This window comes from Arvicanthis niloticus, chromosome 9 (genome assembly GCF_011762505.2).
Source record: "Arvicanthis niloticus isolate mArvNil1 chromosome 9, mArvNil1.pat.X, whole genome shotgun sequence".
Taxonomy (NCBI): Eukaryota; Metazoa; Chordata; class Mammalia; order Rodentia; family Muridae; genus Arvicanthis; species Arvicanthis niloticus.
In genome coordinates, this window is record NC_047666.1 from 17822979 (window position 1) to 17847201 (window position 24223).

At 38.5% G+C, this 24223-nt stretch overlaps 1 protein-coding gene across 4 annotated transcripts in view; it reads right to left on the reverse strand.

The window, feature by feature from the left end:
- Positions 1–24223, reverse strand: part of Ctnna2 (catenin alpha 2) — a 1050408-nt gene that overhangs the window by 697864 nt on the left and 328321 nt on the right. The window lies entirely within an intron of this gene.

Consider the following 24223-nt stretch of genomic DNA (forward strand, 5'->3'; position numbering starts at 1 on the left):
ATCAACAATTTATACATTAGCTGTATTGAGAGCCTTCTCCAGAGGAACAGCAGAGTCTCAGGACAGATGTCCTTAGATACTTAGGCAAAAGGCATACAAGTTAACATCCTACGAGGAACTAATACCCTTTATGTTAAATGTAGGCTTTACAATATATGACCCAGAACGTGTGCATACCCGAGTTCCTTTGCAATTAAGAGACAGTTCCCACTTCCCAGCTCACTCCCTCTGCTTCATGTTTATAGTTTTAGATGTGACTTCTTGGCTGGCTTCTCCACTCCCCATGTGGGCTTGTTCCCATAATTCTCTGCCATGATGGAATCTAAAACTGTAAGCTGAAATTAATGCTATTCTAGGAGTTGCATTGGCCATCATATTTTATCAGAGAAATAGAATAGGAACGGATATACTGCTTGGCAGAGAAGATTTTGTTTGCAGCAGATTGGGACTAATACAAAGAACCAAGTTTGTTCAAAGTGCAGAACGTAAAAAAAAGAGCTCAGGGACCAAGGGAAAGGCAGACACATTCTAAGAGCCAGAGAACAGAGAGAAGATTGCCAAGGTATAGTGTCTTCTGGACAGGACAAAATGATGAAGTAATTGCACTCATGAACATGCCTCAGCTTTGGCTACCTGGACAAGATTTGTAAATGATCAAGCTAGTCAACATTCCAGTATGGATAGGTGAGCAGCTCACAAGCTCTCACATTTGACTGATGAATTATCCTTAACGGATGGTGGCTAGAAGAAGGAAAGTCAGTTTTCCTTAGGGTTGTACATCCTGGTTGATGGTCCTACATTCAAATTCGTATCCTAAGCATTAATTATATTTAGTTTGTTATAAGCATAAGAAAATTAGTGAATGAACAAGAGGAGGGCAGGAAATAGGGAAGGCAATTATGAGAAGACAGAGTCCAGAAGGAAGAGGAGGAAGAGTTAAGGGGAAGACATAACCAAAGTACATTAGATACATGTATGGAATTCTCAAAAAACTAAATTTCTAGGAAATTTAAAACAGGAAAATCTCAACAGTAGAGAGTGATCTGAGTCCAAGAATCCTGAGGACTTGAACGGTATAGACAGGCTCTTAGAGAGAAAGAGGAGAGGCAGGACTTCAAATCCACATAAACCTTGTATTTCCTAGAAAATTTCTATTTGTTCCAAAACTCCCTCTTTTTTTCCACAAAATAAATGCCTGCCATTTGCCGATGGAGACTGGACAGTCTGCTACAGCCTTTGACAAAGTGGCCTTCACATCTGTATTCTCTGCTCACTCACAAAACAAATGGTAGGAAAGAAATGGTTATAATCCCCAGATGTGCTACTTAGTATCCACCCACCGTGTCCTACAGTATTAGGCCGAATTGCCCAAAAGTCACGTGAAGAACCTTGGCAAGAGGAAGTTCCAGAAAGAACCCAAAATTGGAGGCACGTATTCCTGCTCCATCTTGCACTGTGTCTCTGTGTGTGGTGCTGTGTCTACAGTAAAATCAGTCTCTCCTGCTTGCCCTCTCTGCCCTCTGCCTCCCCCTCCTTTCCCTTCTTCTCCATGACTTTGACCTGCCTTTGTGTTGCTGCATAAAATATGTAATGATTATGCACATAACCTCGACATTCCAATTAAAGAAATACCTGGTCAAAATATGATTAGACTATCTTCTTTACAAAGATTAGGGGTTGATTTTCAAAGACCTACTTTACAGGAAGTTATATTAACATGCACTACCATAAAATGTATTTATTCTGGGCCTAGGATAGATTTTTTTCTTTTCTTTCTCATTGAAAAACCTAAAGAAAAGCCAATGTTATGGAAGTGTGCTGAAGCAAATCTTGAACTTCTCAACAGAAACAACTGTAAAGCAGTTTCCACAAGGACAGTGCTGTGCTAAATGTGAGCACTGATTCCTAAAGTATTTCCTAGGAGACACTTTTGTTAGAGACACAATCTTTCAATGCAAAAATAAGGTTACTTGACCAAAAATGTTTTGAAAATACTGCCTGACACAGAGCAAGTTATCTGAAATGCTCTGAAGAATCCTGCCTGATCAGAGCATGTTCAATGTAACATTTCCAAAACCTACTTTTAAGTACAGAGAATTAACCCTTTAAGACATATACAGTGGGGCTACAGTGATGGCTCACCGGTTAAAAGTGCATACTGCTCTTACAGATGATAGTTTAGTTCCCAACTTCCATGTTACAGACACTAAAAGCCACCTCTAGCTCCAAGTCTAAGGGTCTGACTCCTCTGGCCTCTGTGGGCATCTGTACATCCCTACACACAGACATATAATCTCAGTAAAACAAATCTGTTTTAAATAGCCACATAATCTCTGAGATTCTAAAGGAAACAACAGGCAAGCATAGTAATAGAGGCATTGCAGTGTCAGCCGCAGAGTGCCCTGCCTGTCTCAGCTCATGGCTGTCATGAGAATAGTGCAAACCACAGCCTGACAAACCCTGCATAAAAGTTACTTTACTAATGGAATTATTCATTATTTATAGATCAAAGGGGGAGAGTTTTGAAAAAAATTCAAAAGGAACAATAAATTTATAGCTTTCTAATCAATATAGGAGGTGTGGATGGAATCACTGAAGTGATGGATGATAATGGCTGAGGGGAGAAGCCACTCAGGGCACAAAGGCATAAAGCATAGTATGTGTGTGTGTGTGTGTGTGTGATTTAGATGACTTTGAGTTATATCTGTGTATGTGTGTTTCCATGTGTGTGTGCAAGCATGTGTGACATATATGTATGTATGCATGGAAAGGGTGCTGCTTACATCAGTGTGCTTCTGAAGGGTGGGTTTTCCTGCATATATGTATATATGTATATATACATATGTATATATATACATATATATGTACCATATACATATATGGTAGCTGGTATATATACATATGTATATACATATATATACATATATATGTGTATATACATATATATATACACATCTATATGTGTATATACATATATATGTATATATATATGTATGTGTGTATATATATATATATATATATATATATACACATGTATTGTATAGGTTTGTATATGTACTCAAAGACATGGAGTAAAGCTTATGTTATAAGGGAATATGTATATATGTATGTATATATATATATACACATGTATAGTCTAAATTCTACACATATATATGTTCTAATATATATTTACAGTCTATGTAAACACACAAAAATGTGTATGTGTGTGTATGTGTGTGTGTGTCTGTATCTGTATATGTACATTCCCTCCTTGAGTAAATGTGCTCAGAAGTATATATGGAATACCAAATGTATTTCTCTCTCTCTCTCTCTCTCTCTCTCTCTCTCTCTCTCCCCTCTCTCCTCTCTCCTCTCTCCTCTCTCCTTTTCCCCTTCTGAATAGTTTTCTATATATGCATGCATATATCTTTTTTTTTTCTGGGTAGCTGGATAGATAGAAGTTATATACACTAGCAGAAATAAGCATGTATGTGTCTATGGTCAGACAACTGAACAACTGAATAAATCTTATGTAGGCTCTAGAACATGAGGAAAATAAAACATGGAAAATATACAAAAACAAAAACTTAACTGAATGAGTTTGGAGGGTCAGAAGCTTAAGAAGAATCTGTCTACACCCTCCTCCCCCACAAAAAGAAAAAGAAAAAAAGAAAAAACTGTAGCTGATCTTGAGTGATAAAGTCCCAAAGAATGAAAGCACAGCGCTATTTGGAAGTGAAGAAGAAAGTAAGGGAGGGAAAGAGGGAGGAAAAAAAGGAGAGAGGGGAGGGAGAGGAGGGAGGAAGAGGGACAAAGAGGAAGGGAGGAAGAGATGGAGGGAAGAAAATATGGAAGAAAAAAGGGAAGGATATAGGAAAGGAGGGAAGAAAAGAGGGAGGGAGGGTAGAGGGACAGTGGAAGGGAGGAGAGGAGACAGAGTGTGAGAGGAAAGAAGGAAGGACCTAAGTAAGGTGTCTTTCCCAAAACACTTCTCCACCATCTCTGATCAGCAAAAACACCCCCCAACCCCAAGTTGGGAACCCTGTAACCTCCCTTCTCCTCTACTGCTCAGATGTCCCCACTCTTCTGTGAAGCTGCCCTCTAGCTGCTGGAAAGAACAGTTCCTTCACCATCCTCCCCTCCTACACCTCCTACACTCCTCCCCTCCTTTCCCCCTCAACTCTTCAGGATCTTGTCCTTCTTCTAACTCCAAACTGGCAAAGTAGCACCACCAAATGACAGGGCCCATCCGAGACTGCTGACTGGCCATTTCAAGCATTTCTCAACCTGAGCTTCGACACCTTCGGGGGTTGCATATCAGATAAAGTGCACAACAGATATTTACACTACAAGCCGTAACAGTAGCTAAATTGCAGTTATGAACTAGTAATAAAATAATGTTATAGTTGGGGTTACCACATCATGAAGAGCATATTCATAAGGGTGATTGAGAAGCCCTGCTTTAAGGGACAGACATGCTTCACTGAGGCGATTTTTTCTCTTTCTAATTTCACCGAATTCAGCTCACTTCCATCTCATTTCTTTACATGTCTGACCTCGTGTTTCTAGTATTTCCAGGCTTACTCATATGAAAGAGTTATGAGCCAGATCTCGCTTTATTTTTTAAATCCTTAAACTTTGTTTAATAACTTCCCATATTACTTAATTTTATTCTCATGATTTGACTGGTATAGAATTTTTGATTAGCATCTTTTATTACAAATTAGTGTTCACAACAGTATGGTAACACGCACACTTGATACAAGAATTGAAAGGTGGAGGGAAGCTTCCTTCTCACCTTCTCTTGTTTTACCTCCCTTGGTAAGACTTTTTGTACCACTCTAAGCAGAAGTAGAAAATGTGGACAGTCCGGGTATTTTTTCTGATATTAATTTTTTTTTTTCCGATATTGGAATGCTTTGAGTTTACTAAGAAGTGGTTGGAAACCAATAGGTGGGACAGAAAGGAGAATCAGTCTTTTGGGCAGACATGGCCACTGGTAGGTTGTCCATGGTCCCACACTCAGGCATATGGTCAGCACTAAATGGACTTTGAAAAAAAAGTTAAACAACCCTTTCTGCATACCCGAGGATGGTGATGAGTGAGGAGATGGTGGTACCAAATGTGCAGGGAGAAAAATCCCTGCTTCGTGTTTATGCTTTGTGACATTCAAAGTTAGTTGGACCATGCAGAGAGTGGCTGAGTCACATTGGATGTATAGAATGTCAAAAAAGACAACAACAAAGTAACATTTTGCTGATAGGAAGAAGGGACCGAATTGATAACTGGCATATGCACATAAAATTTTATAGGCATGGAAAAAAATTAAAAGGCAGTGGCCAGAAAACCTTGTGGATTCTCTTCTTCTTCACCACCTGCTGTTCAGCATAGCTATTCCATGTGGAACAAGCAGAAGAAAAGAGTAAATGTCACCACACCCTCACAGGCATTTATTTGCCATTATTTTTGAAGATTTCAAACCAAAAATACCTCATAGAACTTCACATCACTCAAACACACTCTTCTAAAGGAATATGTCCTTCAAAACAGTCACTGAAACAAAGAAACCCCATAACCCCACTTAACAGTGTACATTCAAGTTAGGAGCTATTTTTCCAAGGTTTCCTTGGGAATAAGAGATAATGTGGGCATGTTTTTGTTTCTTTATCATCATGTTCCAACTCTGTTTACTTTTGAATATTGAAATATTCCAACTTGACTTTTTTTGGATGTATGGAAGGGGTCAGGCTTTGAGCATTAAGGGCTCTTCTCCTTTCTCCCCAGTAAACAATCCAAGTTTTTCTGTTCTTTGGTATTTGAAGATGGTACTTCAGAGAGGCATGGTGCCTTTGCTTCAGTGAAATTTGATTATTTGAGCATGGAATCAGAGAGATCTAAGCAGAGGTTGAGATATTAGCATCCTGCTGATCTGGCCTTTCAAAAATTGCCTAGGTCATGACAGTCATGCAGATTCCAGTGAGATCAAGGTCTGAGAAGGTATTTGACTGTGTATTGAGTTATTTCCTGGTACCAATATAAGCCATAGCAAAATTAACATTATTTAAAGTCGGGCCGTCCCCCTTTGAAGTACATGATTAATAACCCTTGAGCATCCTCTCCCATTGTATTATAATGGCTAGAGGAAGACAAAAATAATTCTAAAAAAAAGAAGTTTTATAGCAATGAAAATTGAAAGTGAAAGTCTCCTGCTGACAATGAGGGTTGATCCTAATTCAGGGGTGAATGCTTTAAATAGTTCTTTTAAAGACTGAAGTCTGATATAAGAGCATAAATCAAGTTTGATATAATAAATTAGCTAAGGTGTCCAAATCAAAAGCATGTTATTTGCTCAATTTTAAAAGTTCTCCCTGTGGTATATAATAATCAGCATACATATCTCTCCATCTTTTGTTATTCTGAGCCAAGCTCCCACAGCAGGAATCTCTACCTTTATAGGAAAACTTTGCCTTGACCTAATTGGAGTAACATTTGGAATGAAAAATAATGAGTTAAAATAATCTATTTTATGAAGCTGCATAAAAAACTCTAAACATCCGTAAATTTGCTTTAATTTTACAAAATTGCAAATTGCCATATTGATAACATATTCTTTCTTCTGAGCCATGTACTTAAAAACAAACTAATTATGCCACTTACCTACTTAAGATATTATTTGTAATTACACAGTTCAGTTTTTAATTGGAATTAAATGACAAAGATAATGGCTTGGTAATTAAAGAGTATTTTTATCCATGTTTAATTCTTGTAAAACTTGGTATCTACCTAAGCCCATATTAATTTCACTTTAGAAGAGAAAAGGAGATTGCAAAAAGCAGTTGCTTGTCAAAGTTTAGAAACAACCTTATTGAAGGCCTTCCCCTCTGACCATGCTAATTAGATTATGAAATATTATAGAAGCCAGTTGAAATTCCTGTGAGTCATCATGGGCATGCAGTGGGTTACCATGGTGTCTTGAACACATTCTAGACACCTGGAAAAAGATGGTTTTATAACTAATTCTAACAGAGCAAGGTAGCATTCAAAATCCTGAAATTCCATGAACAAGAACTATGCTAACTCAAGCCAGTCAAAACCACAGAATAGAGGTAGTGGTGAGAAGGAAGACCCCCCTCTATCTGAGAAGCTGTCATGAGAGAACTGTCTGGAGAGGATGGCCCCACACTCAGCAGTATATGGGCAACACCAAGTATATTTGATGAAGTGGGGGTGGGGAGAAAGAAGAAAAAGAAGAAAAAGTGAGGTATGCAGAAAAGGGGTCATGGGTCTGAGAGGAGTGTGAGAAAGGGATGAATATGATCAAAAGACATTGAACAAAATTCTGAAAAAAAAAAAAAAAAACAACAACAAAAAAGAATCCTGAGCCTCACACTGTGGGGTGATCAGCCAGTGTCCAAATTAACTTAATCAAACCAAGTCGTGCAAGTTTAACAAAGAGGAAATGCTATGGTCTTTTGCTGAGAAAATAATCACTTGACTTCTTCAGTTCTCCACACTGGTGACCACTCTTCTGACTCATTTCAAACCCTGGTCTCTGTGTTCTTATCGCAATTTACTACCCAATTCCTAAGGTAAATTTAATGGTGCATTATAAGATTTGTGAGAGATGAAAGATGGGGTCCCTTCTTCCTGCTCCCACCTATTCTTATATGCAGACAGATCTCAAGGTTTTGTTCTTTTTTTTTCCTTGTAGTTTTCTCAGAACTCTGAGAGCTCAGCCACTCCAACACTTTAGTCATCGCCTACTTGTGAGAGACACAAAATGTCATGTCCCCCTCAGACCCTCTTGAGACATCAACAGCCACTTATCTTACCCATTGGTCATTACTTGAGGGGTGACATACCATCACCTCCGGGACAGCATGTAGAAGAGCTTCCTTGCCCTTCTCTTCCCAATAGCATCTAAGTCCCTGACTGTTGTGCAAGGGAACGAGAACCTATAAACTTACTTCCATGCCTTGGCCTGCTCATGAGAAATGAGAAATGAGGACATCTCTACTTACATAGGAAGTAAGCAGTGCTCAGATAGCACAAATGGCTTCCAGAAAGCTACATGGCACAAACTAAACAACGCTTTTCACTCCCAGGTCTTTCTTGTTGAAAGACAAACATCAGCATAACCCACGGTTAGAATAAAGACAGTTTTATACGGTAGGAGCTGGGTGTGCTGTCCTCTAACAATGCTTGTTTCAAACCTCAGATGTCTCTAATGTGATAATTTAACAACAGCCCATTTAAGCGGTGATTTGGGACTTCTGGCCCCCTCACAGGTGACACAGTCTTTATAAAGGAGGCTACATATGCACTATGTTGCTTTCCCTTCCCACCCACTGCTACATAGAAATAAAATGTTCCCTTCTCCATGGGATGTAGCAATAGAGCGTGCCTCTTGTAGGCTGAGGGCAGCTCTCACCAGATGAGAAAACACATCAGCAACTCATCTTAAATGTCATAGCTATTAAAACTCTGAGAAGAAACACTCTGCTAATTAAAAGTTGCCCAGTCTAGAGGATTCCTGGTGTATGGGGACCAGGGCTCTGGTGATTTAATTCCTGAGCACTTTGGTCACCTCAGGGGAAAAGAGGGATATTAGTCATATTTGTACTCCTGAGGTCTTAAGAAAATTAAATGCACCTAAACACAGATACAAGATGCAGAGTGAGCAATACATATTAGTGATCAAATCGCTTTAAATAGCTTTCTTCTCATTCTTTGAATCCCAGGGTCATTCTATATTATAACATTAACTTCATCATCAAAAGTCCAAATCAGCCTTCTGGTCTGGGCTTGAGCACTGAGCAGATCCCAGGCGGCAGCTCTGCCCCTAATCTCACAGAACCCAGAGGAATCGGGCCTCCCAGAAGGTCTAACCTGGGCAGTAACTTAGGTAAGGAGACAGCAACACTAGCCCCAAACAGTGAGTAACTGGGATCCACTAGGACTCAGGAATTCACTCCTGGCCTGGAGCACTGGTTCCTTCCTGTCTGCACTTGAGCACTGAGCAGATATCTTGGGCCTCAGCTCTAACCCCAGTAGTAACACCCACCCCACAGAGTTCTGATACAACCAAGATAATAGAAAAGACAGGCTCTAGTCACAGACAGGGCAGGTAGCACTAAGGAGATCCAGATGGCAAAAGGCAAGTGCATGAACATAAGCATCAGAAAACCAGGGTACTTGGCATCATTAGAACCTAGTTCTCCCACACAAGAAAGTCCTGAATTTCCCATATCACTAGGAAAGCAAGATTCAGATTTAAAATCACTTCTAATGATGATGATAGAGGACTTTAAAGAAGGTCATAACACTCTTAAAGAATTTGAGGAGAACACAGGTAAACAGGTAGAAGCCCTTAAAGAGGAAGCACAAAAATCCCTTAAAGAATTACAAGAGAACACAACCAAACAGGTGAAAGAATTGAACAAAACTATCCAGGACATAAAAATAGAAGTAGAAACAATACAGAAATCACAAAGGGAGACTACCCTGGAGATAGAAAACCTAGGAAAGAAATCAGGAGTCATAGATGCAAGCATCACCAACAGAATACAAAAGATAGAAGAGAGACTCTCAGGTGCAGAAGATAGCATAGAAAATATTGACACAACTGTCAAAAATGCAAAATGCAAAATGTTCTTAACACAAAACATCCAGGAAATTCAGGACACAATGAGAAGACCAAACCTAAGGATAATACGTATAGATGAGAGTGAAGATTCCTGACTTAAAGGGCCAATAAATATCTTCAACAAAATTATAAAACTTCCCTAATCTAAAGAAAGAGATGCCCATAAACATACAAGAAGCCTATAGAATGCCAAATAGACTACAACAGAAAAGAAATATTCCCCGTCCCATAATAATCAAAACAGCAAGTGCACAAAACAAAGAAAGAATATTAAATGCAGTAAGGGAAAAAGGACAAGTAACATATAAAGGCGGACCTATCAGAATTACACCAGACTTCTCATCAGATACTATAAAAGCCAGAAGATGCTGGACAGATGTCATACAGACCCTAAGAGAACACAAATTCCAGCCCAGGCTACTATACCCAGTAAAACTCTCAATTACCATAGATGGAGAAACCAAGATATTCCAGGACAAAACCAAATTTACACAATATCTTTCCACAAACTTAGCATTACAAAGGATAATAGTGGGGAAGCTCCAATACAAGGAGGGAAATTGTACCCTAGAAAGAGCAAGAAAGTAACCCTCTTCCAACAAATCCAAAAGAAGATAGCCACACAAAGATAATTCCACCTGTAATAACAAAAATAAGAGGAAGCAACAATCACTCTTCCTTAACATCTCTTAACATCGATGGACTCAATTCTCCAATTAAAATAGGCTAATATTTCTCCAATTAACATAGGCTAATGAACTGGATACATAAACAGGACCCAGCATTTTGATGCATATGGAAAACCCACCTCAGTGACAAAGACAGACTCTACCTTAGAGTAAAAGGCTGGAAACAATTTTTCAAGCAAATGGTCCTAAGAAACAAGCTGGAGTAGCCATTCTAAATCTCCAGTCTGAGAGCACAAAGGGAGGGACTCAGGGCTCCACCTGTATAGGTAGTTGAGGGTGACCTTGCCAGGCATCAGTGGGAGTGGATGGCCTTGGTGCCTGAAAGTGCATGACAGAGGCAGGCTGCAGAAGACTAGATTCCAGAATTCAAACAAAAAATTATCTTGATACTAAAATTTGTTTTGAGAATTGTATATTGCAGAATACACAGCCTCGGTGTACCTACTCATCAAGCAAGCTGAGCAGACCTGCTCGAACCTCTGATGTCCTGGAATTCCAGCTGGATGCAGTGAAGACACAGTGTCAGAGGCTTATCAACTTACTCTTTCCCCCCCCACCCCTCTTCTAATATCTCTAGGCCCTTAATCAGCTTGAAGAAGTTAATGAAGAGTCAGTTCCCCTATTTCCTGGGCTTGGGGATTGAGGTGGTTAACATTGCGCTGTCTTTCTAGGGAAAAGTAGTGGTTTTGTTGGAACAGGGAGGATTAGCTAGGATTTATTGCATAGCCATAACCTATTGGTAAAAATAAGTATAATTGTTATTAAAATTAAGTTATAATTTCTTAAATGGTACAAATTTACTTTGATTTCAAATTTAAGGTTTTCATTTGTATGAGCTTCTTATTGATATAAAAGTGAAATTAATATAGTTACTCTCATAGGTATAGTGTTTATATAACACATTTAGGAATACAAGGCCTAGACCCAGTCCTTCTTTAACTTTTCTAACTGATTTGAGATGGTTCGCCTGTGAGTTAAGGGCCTATAGCAAATTTATGGCTTTGAGTTTATTGTTAGGGTATTTTCTATATTTTATTTAGAAATAGCGGAAAAGAGTTAACAGACAACAGTCCAGATTGCCTTACATGGATAGTTGGTTTTCATAATGTCAGAAGTCCACAGAATTGACGTTACAACCATTTCTGTATTAATGTTCATTTTGATTAGAGACCTGTCTGCTCGTGACAGCTTCCTGTCTTGGATTCTAAGAAGAAATTGAGCATCTTTGGAGTTACTCTAGTTGTGGTGAGACTAGGAAAGAACTGCCTCTTTTCATCTACAGACAAATCACTGTCCAGAAAAGGACACACTTGCAGAATAGTCGATTGATCATATCTACCAAGACAGAGTAATCAGCCCTTAAAAATTCTGCATCACTAGGTCTGTCAGATGATCTTGGGTCAGAAGGCTGAAGATCAGATGCTCCAATGTTTTGTAGTATAGGAACTGTCCAGGTGTTCAGTGGTCTCTATAAATTGGCTAAGTTTTAGAAGCTATGCTTTGTGCTTCCCATAATTTCAGTTAACTCAGTCATTCTGGATTTCTGAAGGGGTTGAAGACTTATAGTCTTATAGCCAATCCCAGCTAATTACTTTGAGAGAAAAGATTTGAGAGGATGGTTTTCAGCTGACATTCATTCTAAAGCCAAGAAAAAAGTCAGGTTCAGAACTAATTCTATTAGTTAGGAGAGATGACAGAGGTTCTGGTTAGTTAACAAAACAACGGGATGCGTATTAGGTCTATCTTGTACCTTACTGATACAAATTGGTATAGTTATGCTCTAATTGTATTTCACAAAAATAGTTTTATTCTAACAGGAAGGGTGATATGTAGGAGGAGCTAAGGTGGGAGGAGTAAGGAGAGGAAGAGGAGGAGAAGGAGAGGAGGAGCTAGGTGACGAGAGAGGTGGGGGTGTCCTGGAGATGGATATTCTCGTGTCTCCACCAGTCAAAGATAGTTGATATATCTAGGTTGGATATTGGGTTACACTTCTGATTGTATGGGCATCTTGTTATTGAGCATTACAAAACTTATAAAGCCTCTGATTAACATTAAAAAATTGTATAAAAGCAAAAAGAACAAAGGGGTATGTGGTAGGGTTTTCTAGGGAGGAGAAATGAAGAAGAGGATGGCATCTGAAATGTAAATGTATCCAATAAAAAATATATAAATAAAAAAGTCCAAATCAGCCTTCTTACTTGTTCAGCTATTTTTTTCTAACATGCCATTCTTAAAATCTATTTATTCTATCTCTCTGTGTACAGGTTTTACATATATGTGAACACATTGTGGGTACATGCATACTTGCATGCATGCATGTGTGCCTCTGTGTGTGTATGTGTGTTTGTGTGTGTGTGTGTGTAGAAGTCCACTGCTAACATCCTCATACTTTATTTCGTGAAGTAGGGTCCCTCAATCAGATCCATGACTTATCTACATGACTAAATGTCTTAGGGTTTCTATTACTCTACTGAAACTCCGTGACCAAAAGCAAATTGGAGAGGACAGAATTTATTTGGTTTACGTTTCCACATCACTGTTCACCACTAAAAGAAGTTAGGACAAATACAGAAGCATTGGCAGGAACCTGGAGGCAGGAGCTGTTGGAAGAGGCCATGGAGGAGTGATGCTTACTAGTTTGTTCCTAATGGCTTACTTGACCTGTTTACTTAAAGAACCTAGGATCTCCAGCCACTTTCAAACAGTAGAACAAATCACAATGGGCTGTACTCTCTGGGCTCACGCCTATCAATAATTAAAAGAATGCCCTGTAGACTTGTGTGTAGCCCCATCTTATACAGAAATTTTCTCAAGGCGCCAGTCTCTCAGATGACTCTAGCTTGTGTCAAGTTGATGCACAGAAGTAGCCAACATGCCAGGGTTCTGCCTTTCAAAAACCACAATTACAGGTAGGCCATTGAACCCATCTAGAATTTATGATTTTCAAGGGGTTCTGGCCATCTGAACCCCTATAGTCATGATTGCAAGGCAAGTGCTTGGCTGTTCCCACTCCAACTTCAATAGCTCCCTAATAGCCTATAATAGTTTATTGTTTCCAACCAGGAAATGTGTAAGATAACATATTACTCAGTAGTTCTACAACTCCATCTTTACCACATTCTTTCTGCAAGCAATGGTAAAACTCGTCACGGAAGAAATAATGGTCCATGTTTTCCACCCAGAACTCAGAATCAGATTCACTCAGCAAGAAGAGCTGAAAGAAATATCATCCTACTCCACCTCACTTCATGTTGCCTTCCAGATGCTTAGCAAGAATACTCTAGTCTCTGTCTCCAAAATCTCATCTCCAGGATCTGTACCTGTGGCACTTTGACTTTTGCTAATTAACTCTGACTACATTGCTACATCCAGTATCCTTCATGTGTTGCTGTGCTATTAATTCTACTCTATAAATAGTGTAGTCCTCTTCCTTCCTGGTGCTTCTCTAAAGCTCATGGTGACCTTACTCAAAGAAAATTACCCTCTATTGTGTACAAGCCTTTCTTCCTGGGCTCCACTTGTGGAGATACTTGTAATTTCTCATCCCAACTACATAGTTGGTTCTTGTTTATATAATGAGTTTGACTTTTTGCTATTGTTGCTGTTGTTTTGTGTATGTATGATGTATAGGTGTATTTGTGTGTGGGTGTGTGTGTATGTATGATGTGTAGGTGTATTTTTGTGTGTGTGTGTAAGAGAGAGAGAGAGAGAGAGAGAGAGAGAGAGAGAGAGAGAGAGAGACCCTGTAAAAACATCACCAATAGCATGATTTCCCTTCAATTTTGTATCTTCTGCATCTTGCTGAGATGTTCTCCCATATGCTATTAACTAATTAGGTTTTGAAAGTGAACACAATATATGCAGACAAATGTGCTGATGGTCAGGCAGACATGTGCTTTCAGTATGCTCCAGTGTACACTGTGGTTCAATAATCTTCAGGTTTAGAGTAAATGAGAAGTGGCCTGTCAAGATGACAGATGCTATTTGTGCTAAAAATTGAGATGAAAGTCTACCTGAGCAAGTCAGAACCCATTATTGATAAACTTCTACTATGAAGTCTTTGATCATGGTTTATCTAGAAAAACAGATTATTTTAAATTTTCATAATGTTTGATCCTGACTCATGTAGAAAAGGAACTACTTTAAAATTCCATGCATTGTAAACGAAACCCATAGGCATTATGCAGAGGTATGCACATGAGCATAGAGGGCTCTATGTGAACAGGCAGATGTCAGTGTAGTAGTAATGACACAAGAAGAAAATGTTACAAATTTTCTTAAATTCTGGAACTCTCTCATGAAGCTATGGGTCAATTAGTGTCAGTCAATGATGGCCTTGCAGATCCTACTGTTTATTTTTGTATGGTCTTCAAGCTAAGAATGCATTTTAAAATATTGTTTTTTGTTTTAATAGTCTCATGCTAGTCTTAAACTCATCATGTAGCTTAAAATGATCTTGCGCTTCTAATTGTCTAGCTTCCATCTCCCTGTGCTAGGATTATAGTTATGTACCACCATGCCACAGTTATTCTGTTCTGGGATAGAATCTAAGGCTTCCTTCATGATAGGCAAACACTCTACCCACAGAGCAGCAACCCTGACCTCCTGAATTTTTATAATTTCTAGCAGGTGGAAAATCCATAGGAATGCTGTTCTATTTCCCCCTAAAATCCTCTCCTTTGTCACGTCCATAAGCAATCAGACAATAAACCGGCAGAGGGAAAATGAAGGAATGCCACAGAGTAATTCATCAACTGAATCATTCATTACTGAATTATCAGCAGTTGAAAAATTTAAGTTTAATACGTGTAAAAACAGAACTTCTTATCCCAGAAATCCATTATGCTCCCTATCTGTGGTTCAGAATCTTAAATTATCCACTTAGAAAGGAAGTCAATTTGTATTTCTCAGAAGCAATTGTGACTTAATTGCTGTTATCAACCTAATAAATTATGAGGTGATTTCCACAAACTGGTTATGCACCCAAATTTCATGTCTGATGAGAGAATAATTGTATCAATAGTCTACAAATATGAAAGGGAAATTAGTTCACTATCCACAGGGGAAATACATACACCTTGAACAAAAACTCATCTATATTTTTCTCTCTGTTTTATAAGCAGCCAATTTAAGAAAGGAAAGAAAGAATTTGTATGTTTTAGTAATGATGGGTAATGTTTTAATTGCTTATCAAGAAACATTACAAGGCTTAGAAATACTCTTTTGATTAATAAGAATGTCATGTTTACTTTTGAACTTCTGATTTTGATGCAATTTTCCTCACAATACTTTAAATTATGTCACCTCTCTGTGAAACATTGAGAAATCTATGTCACAAAGGGTTAAGCTGACTAAAATGATAATGCATGGTCATTGAACATTCCTGAATGTTCACAAAGGTGAATTTCTATAAAGGAGTTTGCAAAGCAACAGTCTAACAGCTGGGAAATTAATATGCATAAACTGAGTAGTCATTAAAATTAACAAGTTAAGATGCATTTAAGCATCCATTCATCAGACACTTACTCTCTGTATAGGATCATAGTGCAATTGATAGTATGGATGAGCCTCACTAGCTGCTCTTATGGCACAAGATTGAAATACATCTGATTTTACTCTACACAGAGAAATGTGTTGAAATGGAGGAAGAGTGGTTGAAGCAAACAGAAGAGTTAGGGAAGGAAGATAGTTAATGTTGACTGTGAATTGCATTGATAGATGTCTAAGAAATTAGGAAGTCATATGTCTGGGTATATTTAAGATGGCATTTCCAGAAAGGAACCTGAGGACTCTGAGGCAATGTATGGCTTAATGCATTGATGAATTAAAAGTTTCAGGAAACTGGAAGAATTTGTAAGGTAGGGTCTGTCAGGCCTTTGAAGGGCACCTTCATCCCGGATTGCTTCTCTTATCCCTGTGTGCATGAGGTAAGGGCTTCTTTATTCTGTGTCTTCCTTTTCACCTCATGTAAGATGTCAAAAGATAAAGAAAGTTCCCTCCCTTAACTTGTTAACTTGTTTTCTCAGTTTCTTGTTTCCAAAGTGGCTAAAAAGGAAAAGAAAAAGAGAGAAAGAAAGAAAGAAAGAAAGAAAGAAAGAAAGAAAGAAAGAAAGAAAGAAAGAAAGTCAATCTGTAAAGAATGAGCTTGGTGATAAAAGAGAGATTGCTGACTGGGCAAAGACCATGAAGGGAAACAAGTGAATTAAAATTGACCATATATCTGAAGGGTGGTAAATGATGAATTATGGAAGAATACAGGACAGGTACAGAACTAGGGGTAGGAGATGAGATGTACACAAGTCCTACTGAAATGATTTGATGACATGAAGAAGATCTCTCATTATTTGTTTTAAAGTTTACCTGGCCAATAGGGTTACCTTCAGAGGAGAGAGGGTGGCTGGGCTGAGGACAGGGCAGCCAGTGAGGGAGGAGTGAATAAGGGGTTGAATACACAGGCAAAACTGAATAGAGAAGAAAGCTGATAAGACTCAGTTTTGTAGATGAACTTGATATATTCCCAAAGTTAGTTTAATATTCTCTCTTTCTCCCTTTTTTCCTCCCCTGTCTTTGCCATGTGTGTTTTGTGTTGTGTGTATGTGTGTATGTGTGTGTATGTGTGTGTGAAGAGAAGCTATGTTAGACCTTATAAAGACATTCAGTGCAGTTAAAAGAACTTAGAATCATGCAAATTCAGATTGTGCACCCAGAGTTGCATACAGATCTGGAGTTCAGGAAAGAGGCTGGAACTAGAGAACCAGATGTGTTTTTGGAGATGCTCACAATAGAACCTCTTTAGTGAGAGTCGCATACCATAAAGGACAAAATTCCAGAGAAACCCATGTTCAAATAACAGGAAAGCTGAATGCATTAAATAAAAACACAATGGTCTAAAAGGCAGGAGAAAAACATAGAGAAGGAATGTTCATGAAATTCAAGGAGGATATGGTCTTGGGCAAAGAACTGACTTAAGGAAAGAGGTAGCTCAGTGGTCAGTGTTCTGAGAAGGAAGCACTCACAAGTACATGCTAAGGCAGATGAGCCTATAACCTTGTTTTCCAAAATCCAGGAGGAAACGGATATTGGTTTGCACCTAACAACATCAAACATACATAAATCATTCTTCTTGTTCTTGCCAACATCTTTATCCTGTCAATTACTTTTTATTCCCTCTGAATGTGAGATTCCCTGCAGTAAGGAAACCTCATTCACATAGCTGACTGATCTTGCCTCATCTGGGACAAGAAGGTACGCTCACTTATTCACTCATTCCTTGTTTCTCTGATGTTTATTGAGAGTCTATTATGTGCCAGACAGAGCAAGGCCACAGAAGTCAAAACGTGCTGCCACAAGATACACTGGAGCCTGCAAATGGGATGCATTTCAAAGAATATAGATTGAAATACACAAAATCCTCAGGGTTCTGTTGCCCCCCACATTTTTGCTATTCCTGAAAAGGTTATTTGGAAAAGCTGTGGTTCAAGAGCTGATTGGAAGAGAGAAGACTTAGTGTTTCTCAGAACTCCGCTGTCTAAGAATGTGCGAAGCCAGTAGATTGTTGGACTGAGTCAAGGTAACTCATCTGTGTGTATAGCACATGGGAGCATGAGCAATTGCTTCCTCTTCATTACGTATTCCTCTTGTCAGTTTCTTGGGGCCACCAAAAGTTCTTACTTTCTCTGTCCAATTTCAGTTCCCCTTCCACCCTCTTCTGTCACACCTCTTACTCCCACTCAGCTGGGGCAGCCTATGTAAGGCCTATATTACAGCTAAACAAGACTGGACCAAATGAGTCCAAGCTAGTAGTACTTGTCTGGTTAGCAGATAGATCTGTCTAGAGTATTCTACCCTAGCCTGGCAGCCGTCAATTGTTCACAAAATTAGCCTTTCCTCACTATAACTTATTACAAGGTTGTGCAATTAAATAAATAAATTAAATAAGGCAAAATGACAGATACAGGGGATGCTTGCACTTAGACCCCAACTAATGCCTACACAGAAAAACTGGTTTGTATTTGTTCCTTATGTAGAATTTAAACAATGCCTACTGAGGTAAGTTAGTTTCTTCTGTGCCACATATGAAAACTGACCTGCAGGAAGACTATAGTACCACGGAATTCTCAGTACCACAATTTGCCAGTCATATCTTGAACATAGACTAGGGATGCTATACCGCAGCACAGGCTGATGCTGACAGGCAAGGTGCTTTAAAAACCAATGTTCAGAATTGTGATAGAAGAAAAAAACTTTATTTTTAAGGATATATAGTGTTTTAACTATTAAAACTACATATTGAGCCCAATGGTTTACACATACACCAACACACACACACACACAAACACACACAACTGTAAAGAGAACAAACTTTCGAGCCAGACGCACTCCAATAGGTAGCTGTGTCCATACTGATTTTTCACTTAAGAACTGTGCTGGTACATTTTTACTGTCAAATTAACACAACCTACAATCACTTTGGAAGGGAGTATCTCTTGAAGACTTATTTATATCTGGTTGGACCATCAGCTTATCTGTGGTAATTGTCTTGACTATAAAGAGATATAGATAGGTCAATAGCAATAGAAATGAAATTAGAAAAGCAGATTACTAGTAAAAGTGCAAATAATAAGAAGAGAACAAAACTCAATGAAAAAACAGTATGAAATATTTGTTTCTGTATGTATACACTATATTACACATACATGTATACACATACACAGCTTGGCATTTTGATTACAAATTACTTTTCCTATCTGCTCACTGCAGGATCATCTCATAGATGATACAGTGACATAATAAAAAGTAGCCTTTGCCTTATGTCACTTTCAGATTATATTGCTGCCCCAGATTGCAACAGGGATTCTATTCTGTAGTCAGGAGAGAATCCAAAGTGATAGCAGCAGACATCCACCTGTCAGGAGCTGTCACACCATGGGTGCTGATGGCAGATCAAAGCCATTATCCGTCCTCATAAAAGTGAGTCTCCACCCCTGCAGTTCACTACAAATGTCACCTTTCTTCAATCCTGTGATGACCTTTGTTAAAAAAACAATCTTTGAAAATGTCTATCTGCTCAGTGATATTTCTCAGTCTCAGTACTGTCTAAAGTATAACACTGCAGACATGGGAATTACAAGGCTGCTGTCACACATTCAAATTTACTGGTGTGACAAACTTCACAAAGATGTGGTTAGTAAGCACGGTACCTGGCAGTGCCAAACATGCTCCTGGTTTCAATTAAAAATGATTCTACACTTCTTTGCCCATCTGGTTGGCTTCTCTACACAAAGGGAAGTAACTTAAGAATTACATTGTAGTTCAAGGCAACAACTGTGAATCAATATGGACCTCAGTTCCCCTTTTGAACATCTCTTGGAATAAGGTAAGCCATTAAATGTAAGCTCTACACTTTGTAATTTGGTAGAGAAATATGGCATTTACCTTGTGAATTATCTGTGCCCTACCCTCAAATTAATGTTGGAACAAAAGATGTGAATGGTGTAATTTAATAAATTCTGGTCTTATCTTATTTATCTGTTTATTTAATGGTGGTGTTAATTTTATTTTATTTTATTTTATTTTTTATTTGGTTGGTTTGGGTTTGCAAGACAGGGCTTCTCTGTATAACCCTGGCTGTCCTGGAACTAGCTCTGTAGATCCTGCTGGCCTCTGATTTACAGAGCTACACCAGTTTCTGCTTTCCTAGTGCTGGGATTAAAGGTGTGCACCACCACCACCCAGCAGGGTATTATTATGTATCCTGACATTGTCTCAAGGTAATGATTCCTTCCAACTCAGGTTCCTGAGTGCTGGTATTATAAATTTACACACCACACCTTGAAAACTGTTTAACTGTATCCCTCAAAGATCCACTGTGATTAAAGTTTCTGCCCTTTTCCTCTCAATGTCTCCTTCAAGATACAATCTGCTGCTGTTGCTGTCTGTCTCACGATGTGGTCCAGTTTAAAAACTTTCAAAGCAGATGCCCAGAGGAATCCAAAAAAATAGGAACAGAAAATAATAGAAAAAAGATAGAAAATGGTATCAAGATGACCACGACTTTAGTCTTTAGTCTCTGAAGAACTGTGATTAAATCTGTAGGTGAACTCAAGCCATTTTAAATATCTGAGACACAAATAATTATTTTTCTGGTCTACTAAGCAAGGAAATTTTTATATGTGGGAAACTAAGAGTAATCTCTGAAGCTCTTTCTGAGGACAGATAGAAAGAAGATAATCTGATTGGGCATCAAAGATGGCATTTGTTTATTGCTTTTATTTTAATACTTTTGGGAAAAGGGCTCCATGTACCCTAGGCTGGCCACAAACTCCCTATGGAGGGAAAGAAGACCTCAGACTCTGGAGCTTCCTGCCTTTATTTCTTAGTGGCTGGATTACAGGTATCAGTCATTGAACTTGTTTGAAGTACAGTGGACTGACCCTGACTTTAATGAACAGTAGGCAGGCGCTCTGCTAACTGTGTCTCCTCTAGTCCTGATAAGACCCTCTCTGAAGCGTCATTTGTACAAAAGGAATTTCAGTTTACTTACATGACATCATGCTTATTTGGGGTATCCTTGGAGAGTTATCATGAGGTGCTATCTTTCTGCTTTATTCTTTCACCATACTACTGAAATTGTATAGTAGATGGAGTAAAAGGATCATGGAGGAAAAGATGCATAGTAGGACTTGACCACAAGCATTTTGACTTGTTTTACATTGCACTCTCCAGAGCTTCCTAGTATGAATAGGGTAATTGTGATGACCTACATTAAAAAGCTTTGTTCTAAGTAATGGTGAACCTCCCCATTATATATGAACATAGGGGGAAATGTTTTTCTCAGCTTTTGTTCAATGACTTATAACTTTATTTACACACACACACACTTAGGGTAGCCAGGCATGGTAGTGCATGCCATTAATCCCAGTACTTGGGAGGCAGAGGCAGGTAGAACTCTGAAAATTCAAAGACAGCCAGGTCTACAAAGTGAGTTCTAGGACATCCAGATGTTACACAGAGAAACCCCATCACAAGAAATCACAAAAACACAACACAACACAACAAAACAAAACAAACAAAACAACTTAGGGAATCAGACACGTTGGGGGAACTGAAGACACTTGATAAGGAATAGTAAAGTTTACCTAAGTCATCATGGAGAAATAAGGGTGTAACTCATCTAAACGTGTTTAGTTGAGAAGAAATCTACACAGTTTGAGAGACAAGTGTGATGGTAGTATGTTGTCTGTAGACGTGGTTGTGTGCTGTGCCACTGAGCCAAACTAAATTTTAATAAATATAAATAACCACTTAACGAGTTTACAATGTATGATTAGGATTGCATAGGAATAGCATAGGAAGAGCAAAAGCAGGTTTATCCTTAGAAATCTCATTATAGCTTAGCAATGTTGGGGAGCAGCTGCTCCTGTTCCAGAGGTGTGCAAGTTTGTACACTAGCACTCACAGTGGGTACCCACAAAAGCCTGCAATTTCCACTCCAGGGGTTCTTATGCCCTTTGCTGGCCTCTGTGAGCATCTGTGTGCTTATGATACACATCCAAACAAGTAGGCAGACAATATACATAAGCAAAAGTAAATACAAAAATTTTAAAAGTAGCACTGATCACATGGGAGCCCTAAGTCTGAATGTTTGGGCTATTTAAATAAACCACATGCTTCTCCATAATCACTTCATCAGAAAAAGCTCTCATGTGGTTTCCCAAATTGAAGCACAACTAATAAATCAGTGATAATGAAATTCATCCTGTTTGTCTCATGTGTACAATCTTTAATATATTCATCAATTACATTAGTATTTGGGGTCTCACTTAGCACTGGTTGTTTTAAATAAAAGTGTACTAAGGCAAAAAAATGAAACCTGTCAATCTTCTCAAAAGAAAAAAATTAATGACTCATAGAACATATAGAGTCTCACACTTTTCTCAAGAAATATAATAATTTGATTTTAAAGCCTAAAAGAGAGGGAGACAAGGATCTAAAGGGTAATTATTAAAATATTATTTCAAGTCTCATTCTTCTATTTCTTCAGTAATTCATGTAGTCTCTTCGATCGGTACTGAGGTGTCCAAGATAAAGTTAAATTGTCCTGGAATACTTTCTTGGAAAAAAATAATGCTAAGAGTAAATAAATAATCATTGTCTTTGGAGTAAATAATTTTTGGCTCAGGACATGAGACCGGATTGCCAGAATTTATGTAACAAAAAGAAAACACATTCCTGTAATTTCATGGATGGTAATATTGGAAATTAAAGTTCAGGGCCCAGGTAGCCCAGACTATTGGGCAAAGTTCCCAATCAATAAGAAACTTTGTCCCAAATAAAGAATGAGAAGGGTGCTGACAATCAACACTGGAGGCCATCTACTGATCTGCATATGTATGTATACACACCCTGAAAAAGGCAAGCATGAACACCCAACACTCAAACATGCATGCACAGACAAGTGTGTACATGTGTTTATCCATACTCTCTCTGCTACATTAAAGAAACTCAAAACCAAACAAAGAAACAAAGAAAACACTTCTGTCGGAACTTATTCTTACTCGCTAAATTCTTAGGAAAGAAAAGATCTGGGTCTGCATCCCATTATATGGGTTTTGGATTGTGGGTGATTGTACCTGGTGAGTGGGTCTAGAGGAGAGAAGACAGAGGAGGTGATTGTGTGAGAAACTTGGTGAATTGTGTCTCACAGCCACACGAAGACTCATCTTTTGCTCCAGCTATGCTTCCCAGGAGGCTTTCCATTCAAAGCTATAGTTGTCCATACTCTGCTTTGCCACTGTTTCATGGCTCTAGACATTTACAACAAAGTATTTGCTACTTATACTGAATAATACTAATGTACATAACATTGCTCTGAAGAGACCACACGTGTTCTGAAGTGAGGTAATGATATATATACTTGTATCCTTGGGATTTCGACCCAAGTACTTAAATCTTGTTTTTTTGTTAACAAGGATACAGTATCACTGTAGTGTTTGGCCACCAGATGTCAGTGTACGATAAAGAATGCTAGAACACCATCGCATGCTTAAACACACAGGATGTAGTGATTGAGAAAGGACAGGTAAATTGAGAGGCGCTCCACCAAGAGAAAGCAAACGAGTGGTAGAAAATTGCTGAATTCTGCAGTAAATTGTTCATACCAGGATTTTCTATTATTTATGTACTGTTTGTTTTGATTTTTTAATGTTATGTAAGAGCCAGATGTGGCTGTACATACCTATAATTCTAGCACACAGGAGATAGAGTTCAAAGGAAGACCACCTGGGGCTAGATAGTGAGACTTTGCCTCAAATAAATAAGAACACAATTTCTCATAAAGGTAAGTTGAATGAGCACATCATGTATATTGAAGGTGCTCAAAGCAGCAGCTTGACCTAATTTAGGAAACCACAGATGTGGAATTTGTTTTTATCAGCTGACAAATCATAGATCTTCATACATGCATAGCTACTTGATGATACTGATGGCTATGTAATTAATTACAAGCCACGATAAGAGCAAATGAATGCTGGAATGTTATAGCACGAGAACGGTTGAATTTCCCATAAAAAGTTTCAGGATTTTATAATTAGAAAAAAAAAGTTCATTTCCTTAATTATCTACAACTTCTTCTCCAAAACCCTGTATGTGTATGAAAAGCAAAAGCACTATCACCAAGGTAAGGTGGTTTTCTTTTCAGGTTTGGAGTCACCGATTCCTTCAGTGTACATTCCTGGTATAGTTGTGACCCTCATATCTTATGTCCATCAGTCTTCTTGTTGCACTGTTCTGTCTTACTTAAACTCAGTCTCTACCCTGAGCCACAGAGATCTTTGAAAACAGATCTGACCATGTTCTTCCATCTTGATTGTCCCCTTTCTCACACTTAAAGATGAAGAACAGCTCC